The sequence below is a fragment of the Oratosquilla oratoria genome, chromosome 29 (assembly GCF_046742065.1).
Source record: "Oratosquilla oratoria isolate Oo_2021 chromosome 29, ASM4674206v1, whole genome shotgun sequence".
Taxonomy (NCBI): Eukaryota; Metazoa; Arthropoda; class Malacostraca; order Stomatopoda; family Squillidae; genus Oratosquilla; species Oratosquilla oratoria.
Genome location: NC_134805.1, coordinates 21,663,198 through 21,691,162, shown reverse-complemented (window position 1 = coordinate 21,691,162; position 27,965 = coordinate 21,663,198). Strand labels below are relative to the sequence as shown.

The following is a 27,965-nucleotide window of genomic DNA, read 5'->3' as shown; positions in this document are numbered from 1 at the left end:
GTTTTACATTTACACACGAACACACACGATGTGCCACATCTTCAACAACATTGAAAGAGTAATATGTATGTGGCAACATCGCATCTTCAGAACTTGTAAAAACATATACATCAACAAAAACAGATAGAAGAATAAATAAAATAGATAAATAAAAAACAATAAATTTAGTAATTACTCAATTAAAATGGTAAATTAAAATAGATCAAAAAGTAAATTAAAGAAATAAAAAATATTATTACAAAAGATTAATCAATAGATATGAAATGAATAAGCAATGAAAGACAATATGTGGACGGCGGCAGAGTCCTCCTCAGTTCAGCACCAGAAACAGTCCCTTGGGAACTCTCGAGCCCTCCACTGCTCTCTTCACCATTTTCACTTTTTTCTCTCTCTTTTTTACTCTCTTTTACTCTGTGCATTTACAAAGATTTATGTATGTACATGTACGTGTATATGTATATGGGTATGTACGTGTGCGTGTGTATGTATATATGAACATTTATATGTATATATATATATGCATATGTATATGTATATGTATATACGTGTTTGTATATGTATAATGTATATGTATATATGTGTATGTATATGTGTATGTATATACATATGTAAATGTATATGTATGTATGTATGTACACATGTTTGTGTGTATGCATCTATGTACAAAGATTATACAGAAAAACAGTGAGTGGATTACAGTGACAAGACAGGCTGACTGTTTGAGAACTCTTGGTCCTTAACCAGGTAAGGAGATGAAAAAAAGAATGAGAGGAAGGGGGAGGGAGAGGGGAGGGAGGGAGGAAGAGGGAGAGGGAGAAAGAGAGGGAGGGAGAGAGAGAGAGAGAGAGAGAGAGAGAGAGAGAGAGAGAGAGAGAGAGAGAGAGAGAGAGAGAGAGAGAGAGAGAGAGAGAGAGAGAGAGAGAGAGAGAGAGAGAGAGAGAGAGAGAGAGAGAGAGAGAGAGAGAGAGAGAGAGAGAGAGAGAGAGAGAGAGAGAGAGAGAGAGAGAGAGAGAGAGAGAGAGAGAGAGAGAGAGAGAGAGAGAGAGAGAGAGAGAGAGAGAGAGAGAGAGAGAGAGAGAGAGAAAGGAACTTGTCAACCTAACGGCCAAATAAATCAATCAGAACACAAAACATTACAGTTTCTCCATTACATGTTCACCCAAACTAATCTAAACACTTCCGAGATACGCCGTTTCACTTCATCTGCTCCATTCAAACAAACCACAAACTTTCGAAGTGTATTCCGTGTTATTTCAATAACCCAGTGAGGCTTTGCGTGTCCCTTTCAGGGATCACATTCAGGAAAAGGAGGTCCTTATTCAGCGAAGGAGAGGCCGTGGGTCTGAATGGGGGTATGCAAATTGGACCAATAGTAAGCACGGAACCCTGTATATGCATACACAAACAGTTGCAGGCAGAGATAGAACTGTTCTGAATACGGTTTGTTCTGAAGTCTGGAATACTGGATTCTAAGTCCCCAAGTTAATCTTTCATCTCTCCCCCTCAGCCCTCGTTTATCTGTTTCTCTAGTGAGCTACATATATCATGACTAATGGAGGAGAGCCAAAAAGTATTAACATTGAGTATGCGTATGTATGTTAATGCATGTATCTACTTTTATAACTTCCCAATATATTATATATATATATATATATATATATATATATATATATATATATATATATATATATAATATTATATATATATATATATATGCGCTGAGTGACGCACCTTGATATTTTCTTTCTGTGAAAAAACTCCTTCACTTCTAAGCCTTGCATATTGCCACCTCCAGACGAATGTATGTAAAGACAAACAAATATGGAGGTGAGGTGGCAATGATAATTTTTATGACAGACGCATGAAGGATTCGAACCCACTGCTATCCGCCGTAAGATCACCTTCACAGAGATTTAGCCCACTACACCAACAGACACAGGCTAAGGCTCTGTGAAGGTAATCTTACGGCCGATAGCAGTGGGTTCGAATCCTGCATGCGACTGTCATAAAAATTATCGGATTGATGTCGCTGTTACTAGCGAATTTCTCTCATATATATATATATATATATATATATATATATATATATATGTATACACACACACACAAAGGGCTTTTTCACCCTTACAAGGGAGGTAGCCAAAGTCGAAAGCCGTAAATCCACTCCCATCCATTTCATCCCCACAAACACCACTCCCATTCACCACCCCTCCCTCCCTCCCTCTCTTCTTGGCTCCTCCTGGATGACAGGTCATCCCTGCATTTCGTCCATTCTCTCCTTTTCCTATTTCTCCATCTATCCTCCACTCTCAACTTACCTTCCACCAAAAAGTGATATGTCCTCCCTCTCTCTCCCCTAAGAACATATACATCCAAAACTCTTTCTACTCTTCTCCCGCGTACCACTATATAGTTCATTAAAGCCCTATCTACCACCCTTTTTTTCTAAACACTGTGTTAGCTATCATCAACTCTCTTTCTAGACACTTCACCATCAACTCTCCACTACGATTTTTCCTGGCACTCCACACTTCCCAACCACTCCGTCTATTGGTTCATCTACTCTAGCATTGAGATCTCCCAATGCTGCTACATTTACATTTCCCCCTAAAACGTCTATGCATCTCATTTAGATATTTCCAAAAAGCCTCCCTTCCATCTACGCTCTTCTCACTACCAGGCCCATATGCACTTACAAAGACCCACATCTCCCTTCCCAGTTTCACCATCATCCACATTAACCTTGAAGAAACCTTCCACTCCACCACACGCTTACCTATCTCTTCACTTACTAATATAGCCAACCCTTTTCTCCCTCACCCTCTCTTCACTCCTGATACCTTACCCACTACACTCCCAAACACAAAGTCGCCCCTCCTTTTCAACTTAGTTTCATTCAATGCCAACAAATCCATCTTTCTTCTTACAAATATACTGCATATCTCTTCCCTTTTACTCTCATCTGTACCACGCCCACACGCATTAAAGGATCCAAATATTAGCGTTCTGGTTGGAAAACTTCTCCCAGGCCCTCTTATGCCTTTGTTTTTTCTAGGAGTGTCCCCTTTGGGGCTACAGGGAGTAGGATGCCTAGTCCTATCCCAGCCCCGTAAGACATGAATGGAATGGTGAGATAAACACTCATATTATATATATATATATATATATATATATATATATATATATATATATAGATATATATATATATATATATATATATATAATCCATGCGACAAAAACAATGGAGAAAAAAGTAGACGGTAACATCTTTTACATATTACATCTTCAGGCAACACATAATCTACACAGTAGTGATAACATATTAACTTGCACACATACTCAAACAAGACGAGCCGCGGGCATACCGAACCCAGGCCATGACCTGAATTTGACCTCCCCAAGCGACCTCCAGTTTAATATCAAAGTATGTATTGTGTGTAGTGGAAACTCGTCACCTTCAACCGGATCCAAATTTCATATATAAGGCATTATAAGCGCAGGTTCGAATCCTGTATACACCCATACATTTTCTAGGTGTTCCTGACGAGCGTATTGAATGTAAATTTAATTAACAGCTACGTAGGTGGTTCTGTGGTGCAAGCACCAGGGTTGTTGCCAATTATTGTGTTTGGCCATCAAGCTCCTGCCAGGACTTGATGAGAACCTACGAGACTCCCTTTGATTTCTGATACATCAACACCCATAGACATAGGGTCTCTTGACGTTGGAAGAAACTTCCCGCTGAAGCTGTTGAAGGTAACACTGGGTATCAAGTCTTTAAGTGAGAATCAATAGATAGATTATTGAGAATCTTAGAACTAAGCTTCTCCAATGGTAGTAGTTGCGTATTTACCCAATAAATAAATAAATAAATAGATAAAAAAAATAATAATAATAAATAAATAATAAAGATAAATAAAAATAAATAAAGATAAATAAAAATAAATAAAAATATATAAATAAATAATGATGATAATTATGATTATTATCATCATCATCATTATCATCATCGATGATGATGATGATTATGATGATTATGATTATCATCATCATCATCATCATCATCATCTGTAACCAAAAAGCTGGTCAAGATAGGTTTAAAAACAGGAATCTCGCTGACGTTCTTTAAACGTTTTATTCTGGAAAACGTTAGCCGCTTGATGGATGCCCCAGAAAGTCCAAGGTCATGCACCTCTTAAAGTGAATAAAATCGGCAGCTACACAGAAAAAAGTTTGTTCAAAAAGGCTAGAAACGTTTATTCAAAAAATCTACAAACGTTCCTTCAAAAAGTCGGCAAATGTTCCTTCAAGATGTGGGCAAACGTGCCTTTAAAAACCTACATTCAAGGTATCTACAAACCTTTTTATCCCTCCACAAGTTTCTTTGAACATTTCAAACATCTATGAAATCTACAAACGTTCCTTTAAAGGATTTTTAAAACAGAAAATGTTTCTTCAATAAGTAGGCAACTTTTTCTTTAAAAAAAATACTCAATATTCGTTCAAAATGTTGTCAAACGTTCTTTAAACAAATCTGGAAACGTTCCATAAAAAGGTCGGTAAAATTTCTCTCAAAAAGTCTGCAAACGTTCCTTTAAAATATGCAAACGTTAAAAAAACGTCTTGGAAAAATATGCAAACGTTCCTTATTTGTGAACTCACCAAACAAGCTAGTGCGTGTCCTTTATGCGCCCACTTTGTTTGACCTCCCGCCCTCTGCAGTACTTGCTGCTGCTCCACCTCCACCCACTCAACCTCCACCTCCACCCACTCCACCTCCACCCACTCCACCTCCACCTACTCCACCTCCACCCACTCCACCTCCACCCTGCTCCTCCCAATCTCTAAGTCTTCCTTTACCCCACAAATTCCTCTCAGCCCCCTACCTCCTCCTCTTCTTTGTCGTCTCCTTCCTCCTCTCGTCCTCTTCCTCCTTCCCGTCCTCTCGTCTCCCTTTTCCTTTAACTTGTCCTCCTCCTCCTCCTCTCCTCTTCCTCCTTCCCCCCTTCCGCCTCCTTCAATCTCCGTTTTCTTTGAGCATAAATGCTTATCTCGACTTTTCCGCAAAACCAACGGTACCTCCCTCTAACTTCCCTCTCCCCTTCCTCTCTCTCTCTCTCTCCTTATCCCCTTCCTCTCTCTCTCTCTCTCTCTCTCTCTCTCTCTCTCTCTCTCTCTCTCTCTCTCTCTCTCTCTCTCTCTCTCTCTCTCTCTCTCTCTCTCCTTATCCCCTTCCTCTCTCTCTCTCTCTCTCTCTCTCTCCTTATCCCCTTCCCCTCTCTCTCTCTCCTTCTCCCCTTCCCCTTCCTCTCCCTCTCCTTCTCCCCTTCCCCTTCCTCTCCCTCTATCCCCTTCCTTTCCCTCTCCCCCTCCTCCCCTCCTCCTCCCCCTCTCCCATTTCCCTACTTCTCCTCTTCCTTTCCCTTTCCTCCTCTTCCTTTCCCTTTCCACCTCTTCCCCTCCTCCTCCCTTTCTCCCCTTCCCTTCCTATCCCACTCCACCAATCCCCTCCCTCTACCCTCCACTCTTCCCCTTTTTCTCCCCTTTGCCCTTCCCCTCCTTCTCACCATCCACCCTTCCCCTACCTCCCCTTCCATCCTTTCCCTCCTCCCCTCCACCCTTCCCCTCTTTCTTCCCTCTACTGTTCCCCTCCCTCTCCCCCTCCACCCTTCACTCCTCTTCCTCCACCTTTTCCCTCTTTCTCCCAGTCTCCCCTTCCCCTCCCCTTCCTCCACCCTTCACCTCATTCTCTTCCTCCACCTTTCTTCTCTTTCTCCCAGTCCCCCTCCTCCTCCCTCTCCCCCTCCACCTTTCCCCTCCTACCCCCTCAACTCTATCCCCTCTTCTCCTTGTCCACCCTCTTCCACCTCCTTCCTCCTTCCTCTTTCCCATCTTCCCTTCTCTTCTTTTCTTTTAATTCCTTTCCCTTTCCCTCTCCCCCTCTCGCTTTTTCCCTATTCTCCTTCTCTTCCTGCTCCTCCTCCCTCTCCTCCTCCTCTTCTTCCTCCTCGCTCGCTTTTCATCCTTCCCTCTTATCTCCATTAAACCAAACAACTTTCCTCTCTTATTTCTCCTCCTCCACTTCCTCCTTTCCTTTCTCTTCAGTTTTCTTCTGTCTCCTTTACCAACTCCATATTCTACGTCTTCCTCCTCCTCCTCCTCTACTCCTTCATTGCAGTATTTCTCTTTCCCTTCCTTTTCCAATTTCTATATTTGCATTCCTTTCGCCTCCTCCTCCTCCTCCTCCTCCTCCTCCCCCTCCTCCTCCTCCTGTGTTGCTCTCCTTCCCCACTCCTCTCCCCCCTTTCCTCATCTCCGCTGAAGTACCACCTCATCTCTATCTCACGTTCTTCTCGATCTCACGTTTTCATCTCTATCTCACGTTCTTCTCAATCCCACGTTCTCATCTCTATCTCACGTTCTTCTCGATCTCACGTTCTCACCTCTATCTCACGTTCTTCTCGATATCACGTTCTCATCTCTATCTCACGTTCTTCTCAATCTCACGTTCTCATCTCTATCTCACGTTCTCATCTCTATCTCACTTTCTTCTCGATCTCACGCTCTCATCTCTATCTCACGTTCTTCTCAATCTCATGTTCTCATCTCTATCTCACATTCTTCTCAGTCTCACGCTCTCATCTCTATCTTAAGTTCTTCTCAATCTCACGTTCTCACCTCTATCTCACATTCTTCTCGATCTCACGTTCTCATCTCTATCTCACATTCTTCTCAATCTCACGTTCCTCTTTATCCCACTTCCTACTCATCTTTGAATCTTCCCACCATCTTACCCCACCCTCCCACCCTCCCACCTTAGCTAATTCCCTCCATCCCTCCCTCCCTACCCACCTCCCTTCCTTCCCTACCCACCCATCTCCTTCCCTAACCCATCTTCCTCCCTGACCACCCACCTCCCTCCTTCCCTAAACACCCACCCACCTCCCTCCCTACTCTATCCACTCACCTCCCTTCCTCCCTAAACACCCACCTCCTTCCCTACCAACCCACCTCCCTCCCTCTCTACCTACCTACCTCCCTCCTTCCTTGAACACCCACCCACCTCCCTCCCTCCCTCCCTCCCTACCCACCTCCCTCCCTACCCACCTCCCTCCCTCCCTCCCTCTCTACTCACCTCCCTCTTTCTCTACCTACCCACCTCCTTCCCTCTCTCTCTACCTACCCACCTCCCTCCCTCTCTCTCTACCTACCCACCTCCCTCCCTCTCTCTCTACCTACCCACCTCCCTCCCTCTCTCTCTACCTACCCACCTCCCTCCCTCTCTCTCTACCTACCCACCTCCCTCCCTCCCTCTCTACCTACCCACCTCCTTCACTCCCTCCTTACCCACCCACTTACCTCCCTACCACCAGGAGATCTGATTTATCCGAGAGAGACCAAATGAGCAGATAAATGGCTGGAGATAAGCACTGTCACCATCACTATCACCAGATGAACTGTCTAACTATACCGCCACTCGAACCATCACCACAACCATTATTACCATCATCACCAAAACCATCAACACATCGCCAACAGACCATGACCAAACATTACCAACAATACAATCATCACCATCACAATCACCATCATCATCATCATCACCACTACCACGACCATCACTACAACCATTATTACCATCATCACCAAAATCATCAACACATCGCCAACATACCATTACCAACATCATTACAATCATCACCATCACAATCATCACCATCATCATCACCACCACCACCACCACCACCACCACATCCATATTACCATCATCACCAAAATCATCAACACATCGCCAACATACCATGACCAAACATTACCAGCATCATTACAATCATCACCATCACAATCACCACCATCATCACCACAACCATTATTACCATCATCACCAAAATCATCAACACATCGCCAACATAACATGACCAAACATTACCAGCATCATTACAATCATCACCATCACAATCATCACCATCATCATCATCACCACCACCACCATCACCACAACCATTATTACCATCATCACCAAAATCATCAACACATCGCCAACATACCATTACCAAACATTACCAACATCATTACAATCATCACCATCACAATCATCACCGTCATCATCATCATCACTACAGCCAGCAACACATCACCATTACCCCTAAACACCACTAACACTAGCGCAACTAGCGTCATCAGCATTCATCCTTGCAAAGCAAGGGCAATCAACCTCGACTGTGTTTACATTCTCGAGTGTTTACTCCAGGTCCGTTTCCTCGGCTCATTTATGCAGAAAGATTACAAAACCCAGGTGAGTACGCAAACTCCCAGAACTAATTCTCCCTTCCCTTCCCAAGACACACTTTCAATAGTCTAAAACACCAGTAGACTTTATTCAGTTTTGAGAAACCTTTTTGGGTTGAATGAATTTATAGATAACCTCAAACTTTCCTAACCCTTGTGATGCACTTAAAATGTATTATTTTCTGGTTGTAACTAAACTACTCCAACCTCTTAGTTTGTTGTAATTCAATATGACCTCTGACTCTCCTTCCCCTAATGACGTACTTTAAAGATTTCATTTCTGTTTGAAACCAAACTATTCCATTCAGGTCTCGAGAAGCTTCGGCCGAGGCGAGGGAGAGGCCCAGAAGAGGGCTGCTTCTGTGCGACCGAGCACGCACGAAGTAATTGTAGACGGAGGCGTTGCGTCAAAGATACTGCACGCCATTCCACAGCGAACATTATTGCTAATTGCAACTATTGCAATGCAGATTAAACAAGGAGACTACACTCGCGCAGAACGTACAGTCATAGACTCAAGTCCAGCTTCCTTCATTAATCAGACGTCTTACGAAGCTGAACAAATCTAAATTTCATTACGGATAATAGGTTAAACAGGTTGAACAACAAACAGTTACGTAAACAAATAGATAATGAATAAAAAGTGAATGTATAAACAGGTGGTGGTGGTGGTGGTGGTGGTGGTGGTGGTGGTGGTGGTGGTGGTGGTGGTGGTGGTGGTGATGATGATGATGATGATGATGATGATGATGATGATGATGATGATGATGATGATGATGGTGATGGTGATGGTGATGGTGATGATGGTGGTGGTGGTGGTGGTGGTGGTGGTGGTGGTGGTGATGATGATGATGATGATGATGATGATGATGATGATGATGATGATGATGATGATGATGATGATGATGATGATGATGATGATGATGATGATGATGATGATGATGATGATGGCGGCGGCGGCTGCGGCTGTTACGGTGATGATTATCGTACTGATGGTGATGATTATGGTTATGGTGATAATAGTGATGGTCAAAAAGAAATCTGATTATTCATGTTTATAATAGTCAATGTATAATTCGACACTTTCGCCATTTCGACGGACTTTACATACTTCATTCTGTCTAGCATCAGATAACTTCATTTAGCTTAGGGAAGGACTAGATGGTGAAGTTTTGTGCCCATCTCAATCGGCCTTTTTTATTGCAGTGGCGTCCTTTACAGATTTCAGTACGGGTAATGCCAGCCGATTTTAATCGGGTTAGACGCAATGCGTTATAACTTGACCTGATGCATTTGGTATATGAATACATTGTTTGTGTATATATCTATCTATTATATATATATATATATATATATATATTATATATATATGTGTGTATATATATATATATACACATATATATATGTTATATATATATATATATATATGTGTGTGTGTGTGTGTGTGTGTGTTTGTGTATGTGTGTGTGTGTGTGTGTGTGTGTGTGTGTGTGAGTATGTATGTGTGAAACTATATATGTATATATGTGCGTATGTGTGTATGTATATATGCATGTATGTGTGGACATACGTACGTACCTACGACTATACATATCCATCTAAATTTCTGTCTTATCTAATGATACTGTTAATCAACAATCTATGCTCCTGGTTACTTTACCATGTTTCCTATTCCCACTTCCTCCTCTTCCTTTCCCTTCCTCCCTTTCCATTCTCACCTCTATTTTCCTCTTCTCCTTTTTCTTTTTTCATCGAGCTCTCCATCCTTCTCCAAGTTTTCTGCTCCCCAAAGCACGGGATATCCCGCGTTCATCCCCACAATGCATCAAATTTCCATAACCTGCTCTTTTCAGCCCTTGAACACGACCACATACTTCAGGCTCTTGGGGACCATGAGGGGAGATTCTGTCCATCAGGGTGACCCGAAACCAAACTAAGGGGTTAAGGGGCTAGGGGGGGGGGGTCTTATTTCAACAACGCCACCTTTCCTCTGTCAGACCATCTGGTATCAGCCAGAATAGACCCCGTAAAGAAAGCCACTGTGAATGTGTCGCTCGATGTAGGAGGCGATCTCGAAGTCGAGGGTCGAAGGGAGTCCTCAACTTCGTGGGGGGACTTCGTAGAAACCGTCATGGCGAAGCCTCTCCTCCCTCCCCCTCAGCCTCCCTTTTTTTCTATACATGGCCCTCCTAGTGGAGGAGGGTTTTGCTGGAGAAGAGAGGAGCTTCATGCTTAAGATGGCTCCCAAGTGGCACTCTCGTCGAGAGGGACCGTTGCTTTCCTGTGAGGCACTCAGCTGCGGGGTCATCCGTAAATTTTCCAACTCTGAGGAAGATTTTACAGACTTTGTTCTGGCATAACCCAGGAGATTTTGTTTAGCTATTGGGCAGAACGTGGACTGAAGGAGTCTTTCCAGTCTGAAACCATGTGATTCCATTCAATTCAAAAGAACCCTGATGTGTCTTCGTGAGTTAAAAAGAAAAAAAAAAATGAAAAGAGGAACCAGGCCAGGAGTCTTGTTTTCGACATCTTTCAAACTGAAGATTCTTCCTCGAAGTGGTCTTCGACGTGTGGAGCCTACGACTCCTTGGTTTTCTTCGCAGCGCAAAAGAGGTCTCCACAAAGGAAGATGTACGTCCTGTTACTTAGTACTCTCTCGAACTGAAGATTCTTCCTCGAAGTGGTCTTCGAGGTATGGAGCCTACGACTCCTTGGTTTTTTCGTAGCGCAAAAGAGGTCTCCACAAACGAAGATGTACTTCCTGTTACTTAATACTTCTCATATAAAGAGGATCTTTGCATGAGGAGTTCTTCACCTCTTTAGGAGTCTCAGGAGTTTCTCAAGAGGCAGCCTTGGAGTGAGGATCACCAAGATACGAAGACCCCCTTCTCATGAACCTCATAAACCCACTTAAACTCGGGGTCCCCTTCCCTTCTCAATTTCATCGATTCAACTGGAAGTAGCCAGAATAAAGCTTCTAAAGAAGCGTTCCACAAGCTATGGACCATGGACCTTTAGTGGCCCGCTGAGTATCCAAACTGGAACCACAATCCGAAAACCAGTGGAATTAGTGAATTCTCAAAGGATTACAAAGGTTTACAAAGGTGGAGCATGCCAAAAGGAGACCTTTTGGTCCATAACTAGGTCGGATGCGAAAAAAAAAAAACAATTATATATATATATATATATATATATATATATATATACATATATATATATATATATACATACATACATATACCAAGGCTTTTTCCCCCTTCCAAGGGAGGTAGCCAAAAAGGGAAAGGCATAAAAACACTCCCACCCATTTCATCCCTAAATACACTCCACACCCCTCCCACCCTCCCTCTCATCTGAGCACCTCCTGGATGACGGGTCATCCCTGCACCCTGCCCACCGCCCTGGGTCAGAAGCAGTGTCGCAAGACACAGTATATATATATATATACATATATATATATATATATATATATATATATATATAAACGATAACAAATAAACAATACATAGGTATAGTTAAATGATAAACAAACAGGTAAATAGTAAATAATAATAAACTGACAAATAGATAATAAATGGAAATCAAACAAATAATAAATAAACAGCGTTGAAGTGATTTCCAGAAGGATGAAGAACAGCACTGCATAAGAACGGGATGGAAACAGATGGAGAACCTCTTTAACCCACAGTTCCCTCTCGGCTGAACAAATTCATCCGGGATTAGCCAGAACAAAGCCTCTAAAGTATACCACTGACGCCAAATGCATTAAGACCAAAAGACATCCTCTCCACGAGGGTTCTCGGAACAGGAAGACTTCCGAGACTTCTCAGGGTCCTCGACGTCGAAGTCTCGACAAAGTTAGGGAGGGTACGAGCCCCGCCCTTGTGTATCAGGGTCCTCCCCCTAGCCCCCCCACCTCCCCTTCCCTACGCCCTTGGACACCAAGACACTGCTTGTGAAACTCCGCCGTCCCGTGGTCTCAATGACACAAAAGCAGAATCCTTCAAACTGAATGTCTCCTTTACAAAGATCTTTCTGGTTCCAGGTGTCCCTCGAGGGAGCTGATCTTTTTCAGCCGGAAACTCTGGGGCCACGTGTACGTGTCTGTGTCTGTACCTGTACCTGTATCTGTATCTGAGTCTGTATATGTGAGTGAGTGTACGAGTGTGTATGCGAGAGGGAGTGTATATATGAGAGTACGAGATTGTGTGTGTGTGTGTGTGTGTGTGTGTGTGTGTGTGTGTGTGTGTGTGTGTGTGTGTGTGTGTGTGTGTGTGTGTGTGTGTGTGAGAGAGAGAGAGAGAGAGAGAGAGAAAGAAAGAGAAAGAGAGAAAGAGAGAAAGAGAAAGAGAGAAAGAGAGAAAGAGAAAGAGAGGAAGAGAGAAAGAGAGAGAGGAAGAGAGAAAGAGAGAGAGAGAGGAGAAAGAGAGAGAGGAGAAAGAGAGAGAGGAGAAAGAGAGAGAGAGAGAGAGAGAGAGAGAGAGAGAGAGAGAGAGAGAGAGAGAGAGAGAGAGAGAGAGAGAGAGAGAGAGAGAGAGAGAGAGAGAGAGAGAGAGAGAGAGAGAGAGAGAGAGAGAGAGAGAGAGAGAGAGAGAGAGAGAGAGAGGAAAAGGGAAGTAGAAATGTCACAACAGCTAGAGAGAAAACACGCTTTATAGAGAAAATGGATCGAGAGGAGGGCCCGGAACGGCGAGGGGAATTAGGGTCTCCCGATCTTCCTTGCCTTATGTTCGACTTTATTGTCGTATGCTCTCTCCTTTCATTTGTTCTTCTCTCCCCCTCTTTCCTCCTCCTCCTTTCCCTTCTGGATTATTCCCGTACGAGCCAAATTCTCCCAATGGCATTTAGTCAATATTTTTTTTCTTTATATACTTTTCTGTTTGTTTTTTCCTCTCTTTCCCTCTGTTTTTTTCCTGTTCAGCCTTTTTCTCTCGCTCTCTCTCTCTCTTCCACTTGCCCCCCTCCCTCTCAACCCCCCGCCTTTTTTCTCTTTTTCTCTTTTTGCTCTCATTTGCTCTTTGCTCTCTTTTGCTCTCTTGCTCTCATCTCCCCCCTTTCTCACAAACTACTTTATTTGTTTTTATGTCTCTCCATTAACATGTCCTCCTCACATCCTCTCTTCCGATCTCTTCCTCTTTTCCTTGCCGTCTCTGTCCCTCTTCCTCTTCCTCTTCTTCTTCTTCTTCTTCCCCCTTTTCTGTTTTCTCATCAATTTTCTCCTCCTGACTTAAGAAATGCAATTTTGCATCGAAGGACAATTCTCTCCTGAAACTTCAGGATAACGGCAAACTACTGATAGTGCTCGATGCATACAGACGAGGACTTGAGGGGTCAAACATTTCCTTTCCTGCGACCTTGGCACGAGAAGAATGTTCAAAACAAAAATTAAACAAGAGTAATTAAGAGGAAAAGATAAAAATAGATAAATCAATAAATAGATAAGCAAACACATGAATGAATGAATGAATGAATGAATGAATGAATGAATGAATGAATGAAAACGTCGAAGCTTCGGGACAGTTAAATTTCCCAGATGTCAAAATTCCAAATATGGTCCATTTCCCAAGAATGATAAAAACGTTGCGAAGGGACAAGATCACCGCAACAGAGTCCCCTATTGGTCGTAAACAGTGACTAAAGGCAGGTTTAGATAGCGCTACTTTTGACGCTAGACGCTAGCTTCTTTATTCCTTACTGAAACGCCAGACGCGAGCGGAAAGTTTAAACATGTTTAACATTATCCCAGCGTCTGTTTGACGATGCGAATTCATTTTTTCAATCGCTAGCGAATTAAGACGCTTGTCCAAAGTAAATAAATGCAGCGCCGTTGCACGGAAATTAAAACCCCTCCTCCCCTATTTATTTATCTATTTTTTTTTCACGAATAGACAAGACAAAAATATACTTTGGTTGGTCTACCTCTTTATATGGGGAGACAAGGATTTTCTATGTAACTACAGATACCCATGGTCCTTGCAAAAAGCAAATTACATCAGTTCTGAAGTTGAATTAATTATGCCACTTGCGTTCCTCTACATTGTTTCACAACTGTTTCGGGACTGTTTCAGGGCTGTCTCGCAACAACTGGTAACAATGATTCATACCTGTGACTACACAGCGATACTTTGAGGCATCACATACATCACGATGATTCATCTAGAAAAGGCTGCGAAACTAGTACAAAACAATCTAGAAACAACAGAAAGAAATACGAGATATATCACAGCAACAAACGATTGTGAAAACAATCATTACCACCACCAAGACAATGACACCCCACCACCACCGTCACCACAATCACCACCACCACTACATCCACAACTACAACCACGAGCAACACTACAACTACTACAAGGTCCCCGACTTCCATGACGTAGACAAAGAAAGGATCAACGAATACTCAGACGAAGATGACGGACACCCTACCACCACCGTCACCACAATCACCACCACCGTCACCACAATCACCACCACCACTACATCCACAACTACAACCACGAGCAACACTACAACTACTACAAGGTCCCCGACTTCCATGACGTAGACAAATAAAGGATCAACGAATACTCAGACGAAGATGACGGACACCCTACCACCACCGTCACCACAATCACCACCACCGTCACCACAATCACCACCACCACTACATCCACAACTACAACCACGAGCTGCACTACAACTACTACAAGGTCCCCGACTTCCATGACGTAGACAAATAAAGGATCAACGAATACTAAGACGAAGATGACGGACACCCTACCACCACCGTCACCACAATCACCACCACCGTCACCACAATCACCACCACCGTCACCACAATCACCACCACCACTACATCCTCAGCTACAACCACGAGCTGCACTACAACTACTACAAGGTCCCCGACTTCCATGACGTAGACAAAGAAAGGATCAACGAATACTGAGACGAAGATGACGGACACCCTACCACCACCGTCACCACAATCACCACCACCACTACATCCACAACTACAACCACGAGCTGCACTACAACTACTACAAGGTCCCCGACTTCCATGACGTAGACAAAGAAAGGATCAACGAATACTGAGACGAAGATGACGGCAGAGCTCTGGAGCGAAACCATTCCCCGGGCAAGAAGGAGCGACTCGAACTTGATGTCGTTATCGAGAGAATATTGAGTCAAGTTTAATGTCTTTCTGTCCGTCTGTATGCCTCTGCCTATCTATTCCTGTCTGTCTGTCTGTCTGTCTATCTGTCTGTCTGTTTGTGTATCTGTATGCCTATATGTTTGTCTATGTTTATATGTGTATATGGCCGCATGTGTCTGTCTGTGTGTCTGTACGTCTGTATTTATATGTGTGTCTGTGTCTATATCTGTCTGACACACACACACACACACACACACACACACACACACATATTATATATATATATATATATATATATATGTATATATATACATATATATGATATATACATATATATATATATACATATATATATATATATACATATATATATGTGTGTGTGTGTGTGTATTCACCTTGGTCTTTGGATCATGTGCTGGACTCGTGATCGACAGTTATTTCCCTCCCGGAAGAGAGTTCAGAGCTCGCATGACCGATCTATGGGTAATGCTGTGACCTTACACGCACACACACACCCAACTCCCCGCCCACGAGAGTTGGAGTAACGAATCAAAGCGCAGTGATACTGATATTATTTCAGCCCTGGGCAGGATTCGAACCCGGACCGCCGTAGTGACAGTCAGGGACTCTATCAACCGCGCCACTGAGTTGTGTGTGTGTGTGTGTGTGTGTGTGTGTGTGTGTGTGTGTGTGTGTGTGTGTGTGTGTGTGTGTGTGTGTGTGTGTACGTGTGTGTGTACGTGTGTGTGTACGTGTGTACGTGTGTGTGTACGTGTGTGTGTGTACGTGTGTACGTGTGTGTGTGTGTGTGTGTGTGTGTGTGTGTGTGTGTGTGTGTGTGTGTGTGTGTGTGTGTGTGTGTGTGTGTGTGTGTGTGTGTGTGTGTACGTACATATTTGATTGATAAATGGATAGACAGTGACAGACAGAGATAGAGAGAGGAATAGACAGACAGACAGAGAGAAAAAGATGAAGCATTTAATGAACAAGTGAATTGCTTCTGCGTTTATTTCCGACCGACAGCAAATTGAAAGCTTCTTGTTTTCCAATGGAAAGAAACACAAATTTATGCTTCATCGTGGGTGCTGGGACTAGACTTTCATTAAACGAGACAGACTCGTTTAAAAATACGTAAAAGTCTCACTGCTGAAAACCTACGAGTACCTTTGTCTTTATTCTCCCTGTCGCCTGCTGATTTTATTCACCTGATGGGAAAGGAGAAAGAGGAGGAGGAGGAGGAGGGGAGGAGGAGGAGGAGGAGGAGGAGGAGGAGGAGGAGGAGGAGGAGGAGGAGGAGGAGGAGGAGGCGGAAGAAGAGAAAGAGGAGGAGGACGCAAAGATGATACGATACGTGGAAATGCAACAAGTATGGACCCGGCTTTAGCCGCCAGCAGGAATAAAGTCTCTTTCGAAGGACGTCATCATTCCAAAGGATTCGCTATTACTCGGGGGTGGGTTGAGGAAGGTTAACCTCGAGTTCTTTGTTGTTCTACACACTCGGCGTTCTTCGAGATGTGATCACAGACCCTTGTTTTTCTTTTTTAATCTTCCTTCTCCTTGTCCCCCTCCTCCTCCTTTTCCTCCTTTTCTTCCTTCTCTTCCTCATCTTTCTATCATACCCTTCCTCCACGTCCTTCGTCTCCTCCTCCTCCTCCTATTCCTCCTCCTCCTCTTCCTCCTCATCTTCTTTCCTCTCTTCTCCCTCCTTTCTTCACTTCTTTCTCCTTTCTTTCTTCTCCTCTTCCTGCCGATCCTCTCCTCCTCCTCCTCCTCCTTTATCTCCTCCTCCTCCTTTACCTCCTCCTCCTTTTGCTCCTCTCGTTTCTGCTCCTTTTCTTCCTTCTCTTCCTCATCTCTCCATCATACCCTTCCTCCATGCCCTTCTCCTCTTCCTACCGATCCTCTCCTCCTCCTCCTCCTCCTTTATCTCCTCCTCCTCCTTTATCTCCTCCTCCTCCTTTATCTCCTCATCCTCCTTCCCACCGTCCTCCTCCTCCTTTACCTCCTCCTCCTTTTACTCTTCTCGTTTCTGCTCCTTTTCTTCCTTCTCTTCCTCATCTCTCCATCTTACCCTTCCTCCACGTCCTTCGTCTACTCCTCCTATTCCTCCTCTTCCTCCTCGTCTTCTCCCTCCTCTTCTCCCTCTTTAGTTGCTTATTTCAACTGCCCCCGGTGACTTTCCCTGACACGTTAGGAATCGACCTCGCCACGGGAATAGAGCTGTCAATGGTGACGGCCACTTGCCCGAGCATGCAAGGCAAAGGACACCAGAGGCTTTGGCCTGATGGAACCTTCTCATCTTCTTATACATTACGGGATTCATCAGTCTCCGTACAAGTAATCCCACAGCTGAATGGAATCAATTATTGTTAAATAATAAATAGATAAATAGATGAATAAATAAATAATAAATAAAAACGATAGACACATAATAGATAATATACCAAAATACCTACATTATGAATTATATATTACATAAATATAAAAAACAAGGCATAAATCAACAGATAAAGAAAATGGATAAATGGGTAATTAATAAAAGTTACCTCATACTTTGTTTACACGGTAATAAACCCCACATGTCAGATGAGAACACAATGTGTTGGGACCTGACACCATTCAGGAAGTTCTTAGCTGTTCGCCAACCCTCCTTGTTCTTGTCCAAGCAAGTACGAGTTATGTCTACAAGGGGCAACCCTTTGGCAGGATACACACACGAGTTCACACTAAACGTGTCCGTTTTGACAACATTTCCTTGGGGGAGGTCAAACAGGCAAATCGACCCAACGTATTACGCATACAGTGACCAAAATTCGCCCCTCCATCTACTGGTGACAGTAGGGAGGTTGTGGGTGAAGAGTCTACGCCGGGAGGCGCTGATTAGCTGCGGCCGAAGCCGTCAACTTTGCTCTATTGTGCGCTTTGCGGGGCTGTTGGGGGTAAGTGATAGGCACGGTTGGGAATCGGAGAGGAGTGCGGGATTCGAACCCACAAATAAACGAATACAAGATCAGCATGGTTCCGATTACACACATCAGAGTCCACCCGAGACAAATCCACCACATGAATCCATGAACGAAATCCACCTGAAGGTGGATTTGACATGGACGCAAATCTGGACACATGAAGGCCAGCGTTTTTTTTTTTTTTTTTTTTGGGGGGGGGGGTAAAACTGCAAACAAAACGTTTTCTTAACTACCTTCCCCCGGAGACACGAAACTCCTCCAGAAAATGGGACGATGGTCCTACCTGGAATGGAAAAGAAAAAAGTTTGAGATTCCCGGAATTCAATCGATTTTCTTGCGAAGCCATGGTCATGTGTGTGGGCGGGCGGGAGGGCGGGCAAAGGCGGGTCCGGACATGTCTCCCAGAAAGGGAGGAAGGGAGGGAGGGAGGGAGGGAGGGAGGGAAGGAGGGAGGGAGGGAAGGAGGGAGGGAGAGAAGGAGAGAAGGAGGGAGGGAAGGAGAGAAGGAGGGAGGGAGGGAAGGAGGGAAGGAGGGAGGAAGGGAGGAAAGGAGGGAGGGAAGGAGGGAGGGAAGGAGGGAGTGAAGGAGTGAGTGAGGGAGGGAGGGAGGGTAGGAGGGTGGGAGGGAGGGAGGAAGGGAGGAAGGGAGGAAGGAAGGGAGGAAGGGAGGAAGGGAGGAAGGGAGGAAGGGAGGAAGTAAAGTAATGGTGGAGATCAGGAGTGAAGGACATGAGGATGTGATGGGGATGGGGAGGGAGAGAGGGAGGGGATGGGGAGGGAGAGGGGGAGGGGTGGGGAGGGGAAGGGGGAGGGGAGGGAGAGGGGAAGGGGGAGGGAGGGAGAGGGGGAGGGGAGGGAGGTGGAGGGGGAGGAATTCCTGTGATGTAGAAATTGTGTAAACAAATGGTGAAGCTATGATGAAGCAAACCTGTAGGACGAGATCAGAAATTCTGCCCAAGTTTCCCTCGGACCGTCGAGGGAGGCGAGGGGGGTGGGGTGGGGGGTGGGTGGGAGTTTGCTTCCTTTGCAGGCAGATCATCAGAAACAAGACCCGGGGCAAAGACGAAGAGAGGGGGAGCGCAAAGAACAAGAGAAACAGGAAGTAGGAAATGGATATATGAATATATGAAGATGTGAATTGGAGGTAAAGGAGGAGGTAAAGGAGGAGGAGGTAAAGGAGGAGGAGGAGGAGGTAAAGGAGGAGGAGGAGGAGGTAAAGGAGGAGGAGGAGGAGGTAAAGGAGGAGGAGGAGGAGATAAAGGAGGAGGAGGAGGACGATGGGAAGGAGGAGGAGGAGGTAAAGGAGGAGGAGGAGGTAAAGGAGGAGGAGGAGGAGGAGGAAGAGGAGGAGGAGGATTGGTAGGAAGAGGAGAGGAATGAGGGTTAGAAGAAAAAAAGGAGAAAGAAGTGAAGAAAGGAGGGAGAAGAGGAGAAAGAAGATGAGGAGAAAGAGGAGGAATAGGAGGAGACGAAGTGCGTGGAGGAAGGGCATGGTGGAGAGATGAGGAAGAGATGGAAGAAAAGGAGAAGTGGGAGGAGGAATAGGAGGAGGAGGGGGACAAGAAGAAGGAACATGAAGAAGGATAAACAAGGGTCTGTGGTCACATCTCGAAGAACGCCGAGTGGGTAGAAAAACAAAGAACTGAAGGCTCACAAGACGTCTAACAACTGCGTCAAGTACCGTAAATTATGGGAGCAAGAAATATGGGAGAAAGCCCATAGATAGACAGACAGACAGACACAGACACAGACACAAACACACACAGACACAGACACAGACACAGACACACACACACACACACACACACACACACACACACACACACACACACACACACACACACACACACACACACACACACACACACACACACACACACACACACACACACACACACACACACACACACAAGAGTGACACACAAATGAGGAACCATAACTTGAGTCAGGGACGGAAAGAAAAGCGAGCCAATAGTGTTCTCAAAGTGGGTTCTCTGCTCAGAGGAGACTATGGTTCTTTAAAGTGGGTCACCCTCGGAGGACATCGCACACAAAATTGAACACAGTGTCTCCAAGGCCCGTTCCTGGTAGGACATATCGGAAAGACGAACAAATGCCTCTCTGGGGAGTGCCAACCCGTGTAAGGCAGGAGAGGAGTGCTCAGCAGTGTAAAAGAGGACGGCAGTGCCTAGCAGTGTAAGAGAGGAGGTGTGCGCCCAGCACTGTAGCGCACGATGGGAGTACCTAGCACTGTAAGACAGGAGAGGGAGTACCTAGCAGTGGAGGAGAGGAGGTGTGCGCCCACCACTGTAGCACACGGTGGGAGTACCTAGCACTGCAAGACAGGAGAGGGAGTACCTAGCAGTGGAGGAGAGGAGGTGTGCGCCCAGCACTGTAGCACACGATGGGAGTGCCTAGCACTGTAGGACACGAGAGGAATGCCTAGCAGTGCAAAAGAGGACGGTAGTGCCTAGCAGTGTAGGAGAGGAGGTGAGCGCCCAGCACTGTAGCACACAATGGTAGTGCCTAGCACTGAAGGACAGGAGAGGGAGTGCCTAGCAGAACAAAAGAGGACGGCAGTGCCTAGCAGTGGAGGGGAGGAGGTATCTGCCTACCACTGTAGCACACGATGGGAGTGCCTAGCACTGTAGGACAGGAGAGGGAGTGTCTAGCAGTGTTGGGAAGGAGAGTGCTTACCAGTGTATGACAGGAGGGCAGTGCTTAGCACTGCAAGACAAGGTGGGGAGGAGCGTCTCGCAGTGTAAGGTGGGAGTGCCTAGCAGTGTAGCCCATGAGGGGAGTGACTAGCACTGTAGTGCAGGAGGGGAGTGCTTAGGATGAATGATAAGTGTAATGAGTCGTGAATATGAGTGGAAGAGAGGAGGAAAAGAAGGGGAGAGGGGAAGAGAAGAGGAGAGGGGAAGAGAAGAGGAGAGGGGAAGAGAAGAGGAGAGAGAAAAGAAGAGGAGAGAGGAAGAGAAGAGAAGAGGAAAAGAAAAGGAGAGGGGAAGAGAAGAGGAAAAGAAGAGGAGAGGGGAAGAGAAGAGAAGAAAAGAAGAGGAGAGGGGAAGAGAAGAGAAGAGGAAAAGAAGAGGAGAGGGGAAGAGAAGAGAAGAGGAAGAGAAGAGGAGAGGGGAAGAGAAGAGGAGAGAGAAAAGAAGAGGGGAGGGGAAGAGAAGAGGAGAGAGAAAAGACGAGGAGAGGGGAAGAGAAGAGGAAAAGGAGAGGAGAAGGGAAGAGAAGAGAAGAGGAAAAGAAGAGGAGAGGGAAGAGAAGAGAAGAGGAAAAGAAGAGGAGAGGGGAAGAGAAGAGAAGAGGAGAGGGGAAGAGGAGAGGGGAAGAGAAGAGAAGAGGAAGGAAAAGAAAATGTGACATTAGTGACAAAATATAGGTCATGTGACGCACCCTTGGGAAATTACTTAATCCCCGTTTATTTTAACCTGGCAGAAATTGTCCTCCATTGTGTTACTGAATAGGTTAATTTTTGATATACATCACTAGTGAGAAATGCATTAACACATTTGTAAATATGTCACTGAAGAGGATTGCAGTTAGCAATCGAAATATATAGTTTTGCTTACGCAACTCTTTCTTTCGTCCGACTGTTTTGTTAGTTATGTTTTAATATACATGTTTGTGAGATCAGCATAAAATACCCCATATTTAACCAAAATTGTTAATAAGTAAATGAACAAGTGAATAAATGCAAAGGATCGTAATTTTCACAAAATTTCACAAAAACCATGATTTAACACTAGTTTATTTTCATTTCGCTTAGTTTTTTTTTTATACATGCTCCTCATGATGACGTCATTAATAGTTTTCCGCAGAATTCGCCACCGGCAACACTTCAAATCGTCACACCAATTTACCTATTTTTTCTTCAGAAAATTTCTCCCAAGTTACCCAACCCATTCGTTGCTTTGGTCCACCGTTGGAGAACCGTGGCCCCAAGGAATCCGGTCACGATCACCAGAGTTGGCCCACAGTACAGTGAATATACAGAGACTGTAGTGTCCGTATTGGGCGAGTGTTGGGTAGACTAAGAAAGAATTTTGAGTCTCTTTTTGTGTGGTCTGTCTAGGGTGTCTGCAGAGTTGAACAACTGTCCATAACCAACAAGTTCCTTTCAACAAAATCTATAAACTAACCGCACGAACTCCATAGACGCCAAGAGCTCCTATCGTATGCAAATGAATGGACACTTTGAAACTAGCAAAAAAATAAAATAAATAAATAAAATAATAATAAGTAAATGAATAAATGAATGAATAAATAAAAAAGGAAACTTGAAGATTGAAAAAAGTGAATATAAATGTTCTTGATAGAATTAATATGGAAACAGGGGGGAATAGAAAAAAATTTTGATCAAGGTAAAAACGAGGCGATCACAAGACAAAAGAAATTGGTGCTTCGGAGACGCAGCAACAGCACGGAGGGGGAAAAAAAGGAAGAGGAAGGAGAAGAAGAAGGAGAAGAAAAGGAGAAGAAGAAGAAGAAGAAAAAGAAGGAGAAGAAGAAGGAGAAGAAGAAGAAGAAGAAGAAGAAGGAGAAGGAGAAGAAGGAGAAGAAGAAAAAGGAGAAGAAGAAAAAGGAGGAGAAGAAGAAGAAGAAAAGAGGAAGAAGAAAAGAGGAAGAAGAAAAGAAGAAAAAAAGAGGAAGAAAAGAAGAAAAGAAGAAGAAAAGAAGAAAGAAGAAGAAAGAAGAAGAAAGAAGAAGAGAAGAAAAGAAAAGAAGAAAAGAGGAAGAAAAGAGGAAGAAAAGAGGAAGAAAAGAAGAAAGAAGAAAAGAAGAACAAATGAAGAAAAGAAGAAAAGAAAAGAAGAAAAGAAGAAGAAAAGAAGAAGAAAAGAAGAAAAGAAGAAAAGAAGAAAAGAAGAAAAGAAGAAAAGAAGAAAAGAAGAAAAGAAGAAGAAAAGAAGAAAAGAAGAAAAGAAGAAAAGAAGAAAACAACAACAACAACAACAACAACATCATCCGCGATGGACCAAAAGACGAAACGCAGGACAAAGAAGATGTAGACTGGGATGGGAGAAGGATTAAGAGAAGAGGTAGGAGGAGAATAAGGGAAGAGAGAGAAAAGATGAGGAGGAAGAGGAGGATCAGAAAGAAAGGAGGAGGAGAAGACAGAGACGGAGAAGAAAGAAGGGTAGGAAAAGAAAGAAGAGGGAGGATGAAAAAGGAAGAAGAGAGAAAGGAGGAGAGGGAAGGAGGAGGAGGAAGAGGAAAAGAAGGAGGAGTAGGAAGAGGAAAAGAAGGGGGAGTAGGAAGAGGAGAGAAAGGAGGAGGAGAAGGAGGAGGAGGAGGAGGGGAAGGAGGAGGAGGAGGAGGAAAAGAAGGAGGAGGAAAAGAAGGAGTAGGAAGAGGAGAGAAAGAGGAAGAAGAGAGAAAGGAGGAGGGGAAGGCAGAGGAGGAGGAGGAGAAGGGAGGAGTAGGAAGAGAGGGGAGAAGGACGTGGAGGAAATTGCTAATAAGGCAACGGTAACCAGATACAGAATGAAGCAAAACAAGAGAGATAAGGGAGATGGAGAACGGGTAAATGGCAACACGGGTTGGGGGGGGGAGGACAGTGATGGTGATGGTAATGGTAATGGTAATGGTGATGGTGATGGTGATGGTGATGGTGATGGTGATGGTGATGATGATGATGATGATGATGATGATGATGATGATGATGATGATGATGATGATGATGATGATGATGATGATGATGGTGGTGGTGGTGATGGTGGTGGTGGTGATGGTGATGGTGGTGATGGTGGTGATGGTGATGGTGGTGATCGTGATGATGACGGCGATGATGGTGATGATGATGGCGATGAATTTATTCCAGTTGTCGACACTGTTTTGTTCCGTTGAAAGTGAGCCCCTTCTGTAGGGAAAGTTATTTTCTCTGCCGATTAAATCTTTTGCTGTGTTTTGTAACACTCACAGTTAATCTAGCTGCCGCCAGATGATTTTATTCGAGAGAGAGAGTGTGTGTGTGTGTGTGTGTGTGTGTGTGTGTGTGTGTGTGTGTGTGTGTGTGTGTGTGTGTGTGTGTACGTGTGTGTGTGTGTGTGTGTGAGAGAGAGAGAGAGAGAGAGAGAGAGAGAGAGAGGGAGAGAGAGAAGGGGGCAAAAGAACAAGGGAGGATAACGTCTCGGGCAGAACAGGAAAGGGAGAAAAGGAGAAGAGAATCCATCAAAGGCTAACAACTCTGGAAGACGGAGACGAAGAGGAAGACGAAGAGGAAGAAGTTGAGGATTCCATGACTGAAAAGAAGAGGAGGAGGAGAGGGACCTGAGGACCTCCTTGGGGAAAGAAAGAAAGAAAGAAAGAAAGAGAGAGAGAGAGAGAGAGAGAGAGAGAGAGAGAGAGAGAGAGAGAGAGAGAGAGAGAGAGAGAGAGAGAGAGGAAGAAAGCAGATCAAAGAAAACAGAGGAATATGGGGTGAGACACACCAGAGGAAAAAAAAAAAGCCAGAATACACGGGCTCTGAAAAACGAAGGTCATGGAAAAAATAACGAGAAGGAGGATGACAAGGAGGCGTAGGAGGAATAGGAAGAGGGGCAGGAGGAAGAATATGGGGAGAAAGAAGAAGAGGGGGAAAAGGAAGAGGAAGAGGAAGAGAAGGAGGAGGAGAAGAAGAAAGACGAGGAGGATGACAAGGAGGAGGAGGAATAGGAGGAGGGGCAGGAGGAAGAATAGGGGGAGAAAGAAGAAGAGGGGGAAAAGGAAGAGGAAGAGGAGAAGAAGAAAGACGAGGAGGATGACAAGAAGGAGTAGGAGGAATAGGAGGAGGGGCAGGAGGAAGAATAGGGGAGAGAGAAGAGGAGGAGGAGGAGGAGGAGGAGGAATAGAAGGAGGAGAAGAAAGACGAGGAGGATGAGAAGGACAAAGAGAAGTACGAGGAGAATGACAAGGAATATTATGAGAAGAACGACGAGAAGGAGAAGAAGGTGGAGGATGCAGAACGAAAACGAGAGGAGCCACGGAGAACGAGAGAAAAGGACCAAAGGAAGCGGTGGACCAGGCAAGGAGTGGACAAGGAGTCGACAAGAAGTGGACCAGGAGCGGACTGACCGCCAGGAGAGGGAGGGGCAGAAAAGTGGAGTGGAAGACTAGTGGTGGAAGACTGGTGGTGGAAGAGTGGTGGTGGAAGAGTGGTGGTGGAAGAGTGGTGGTGGAAGATTGGTGCTGGTAGATTGGTGGTGGTGGTAATGGTGGAAGAGTGATGTAAGAGTGATGGGAGAGTGGTGGGGGAATCGTGGAGTGAAGGGGAGGAGTACAGTTCTGTGATTTTTTGGGGACAGAGGAAAAACCAAGCGCCCTAGTTGGACCTTGTATGTATGTATGTATGTATGTATGTATGTATGTATGTATGTATGTATGTACATATATATATATATATATATATATAGAGAGAGAGAGAGAGAGAGAGAGAGAGAGAGAGAGAGAGAGAGACAGAGAGATAGAGATAGAGAGAGACAGAAAGAGACACAGAGGGAGAGAGACGGGAGGGGGGGCACCTCTTCCTCGAACAACAAAGGAGGCCCTAACAGCAGGTAGGGACCAAGGCCAAGAGCGTACTAAGGCCAGAGCTCAAGCGATGGGAATTATTCATCCCGGAGACAAAGGCTTCCACGCAGCTTTGGACAAAAGGAACGCAGATGACAAAGGATTTGAGGACAAGTGGAACCACGCTTGAAAACAAAACAAAAATAAAAATAAAAATAAACAAATAAGCAGATAAACATATGAAAATAGATCAATAAAAATAAGTAAACATAAACAGATTAAATAATTGAAACAAAAAGGATCTTCTAGTGACAAATCATTCTAGATAAAAAAAATAAAATAAAAAACAGTTCGACCATAAGAAGAGACAAAGGGTGGTAAAGTACTCAAGGTTCAGGAGGATCACCTACTAAGGACAAACAAAGAAAATACTAATGGTAGTTCATCCCTGGACAAAGGGCGAGGGAAACCAATGCGTTCGGGTATAAAGGACCACAACTAAGGGTGGGAAAAAGGAGGAGATGCAAAGGCGTAATTGTTGAAAGGGGGTAAATTCAGTTCGTCCTCCCACAAACACCTTAACAAACTCTCTTCCTGTTTGCAGCAGGTGATTTCACACACACACACACACACACACACACACACACACACACACACACACACACACACACACACACACACACACACACACTTACACACTCTCACTCACATACACACACACACACACACACACACACACACACACGTACACACGCTCACGCACATACACTCACGCACACACACACATATACACACGCACATACACTCACACACACACACACACATACACACGCACATACACACACACACACACACACACACACACACACACGCAAATACACTCACGCACACACACACACACACACACACACACACACACACACACACACACACACGTACACATACACGTACACACGCTCACGCACATACATTCACGCACACACGCTCACGTACACCCACGCACGTACACACATTCACGCACGTACAAACACGTACATACACACGTACACACACACATGCATACACACATATATTTGTATCTCAAACGCAGCAGGTCTCGATCTGAGAACTTTGCCCCCCTCCTCACTCCATCTCCCCCCTCCCCCCTCCCTCCCTCATCGACCTCCCCCCCTCCCTCCCTCCCTGGAGCTCCACAAAATCTTGTTAGCCGATCCAAAGGTCAGAAACTAGGTTAGTAGATACCCAAGGATTCTTGTCAGGGTTGAAGTGGTTCCCAACGAACCGAGGGAACAGTATTCAACAAATGTATATCTACTGGAACCATTTCCCTGACACTGATCACGTCAGTCTGATAACAAACGTTTTAGAATGATGTAGAAAGAATTCTTGGCCGATATTGAAAATGGGGGTCAGGTTTGGGATTGTAAATATTGGATGTATTGACAATATCATGGTCGATTAATACTGACCATGATATTGAGAGAGTGAGGTCTCAATGGACCTGTCCTAATTCCCCCCTAGTGTGCTTATTTTGTATATATATTGTCACTGTTTCCTTACTCTGTACCTATGAAAATGTCTTAAATAGACGAAAACGTTTGGTCACTTTATTTTATTTTCCAAGTGGTTTTATTACACACACACATACACATATATATATATATATATTATATATATATATATAGACTCTGTCTTATTCAGTAAGCTGACTACAAACAGCGCGAAACTTAAATTTATACACACTCAAAGTCGAAAACTCGGGCAGGTCATCCTGCTAGCTGTCAGTGGATTCTCGTAGGAGGAACATGTTTCCCTATTGAATTCATTATCAATTTGCTCGCTACCTTCAATAAACATACGAAACCTTCCCTGTCGTTGGTGCTTTCAAGTGTTAATATAGGCAGCTTCAACAGTTTTTCTCGTGTCCTTTTTATTGTGTACCCCATTCGGTGTTTTTACGTTCAATGGGAAGGAATATAGGCAACACAGAGGTCTCACTATGGGAAGTCCACTTTCTGCAGTGTTGGCCTGTCTTTTTATGGGAGCATTGGAAGTAGATGAAAATATATAATGATCAT

At 44.4% G+C, this 27,965-nt stretch overlaps 1 protein-coding gene across 2 annotated transcripts in view; it reads right to left on the bottom strand.

The window, feature by feature from the left end:
- pHCl-1 (pH-sensitive chloride channel 1) overlaps window positions 1-27,965 on the bottom strand; it is an 877,177-nt gene that overhangs the window by 627,826 nt on the left and 221,386 nt on the right. Inside the window, exon 3 of one of the 2 annotated variants that reach the window (XM_076211873.1) lies at window positions 18,621-18,670. The exons of the other annotated variant lie outside the window; for it this stretch is intronic. The gene's annotated coding sequence lies outside the window, so the exon portion shown is untranslated. The remainder of the gene's footprint in view (window positions 1-18,620; window positions 18,671-27,965) is intronic. 2 annotated transcript variants of the gene reach the window in all.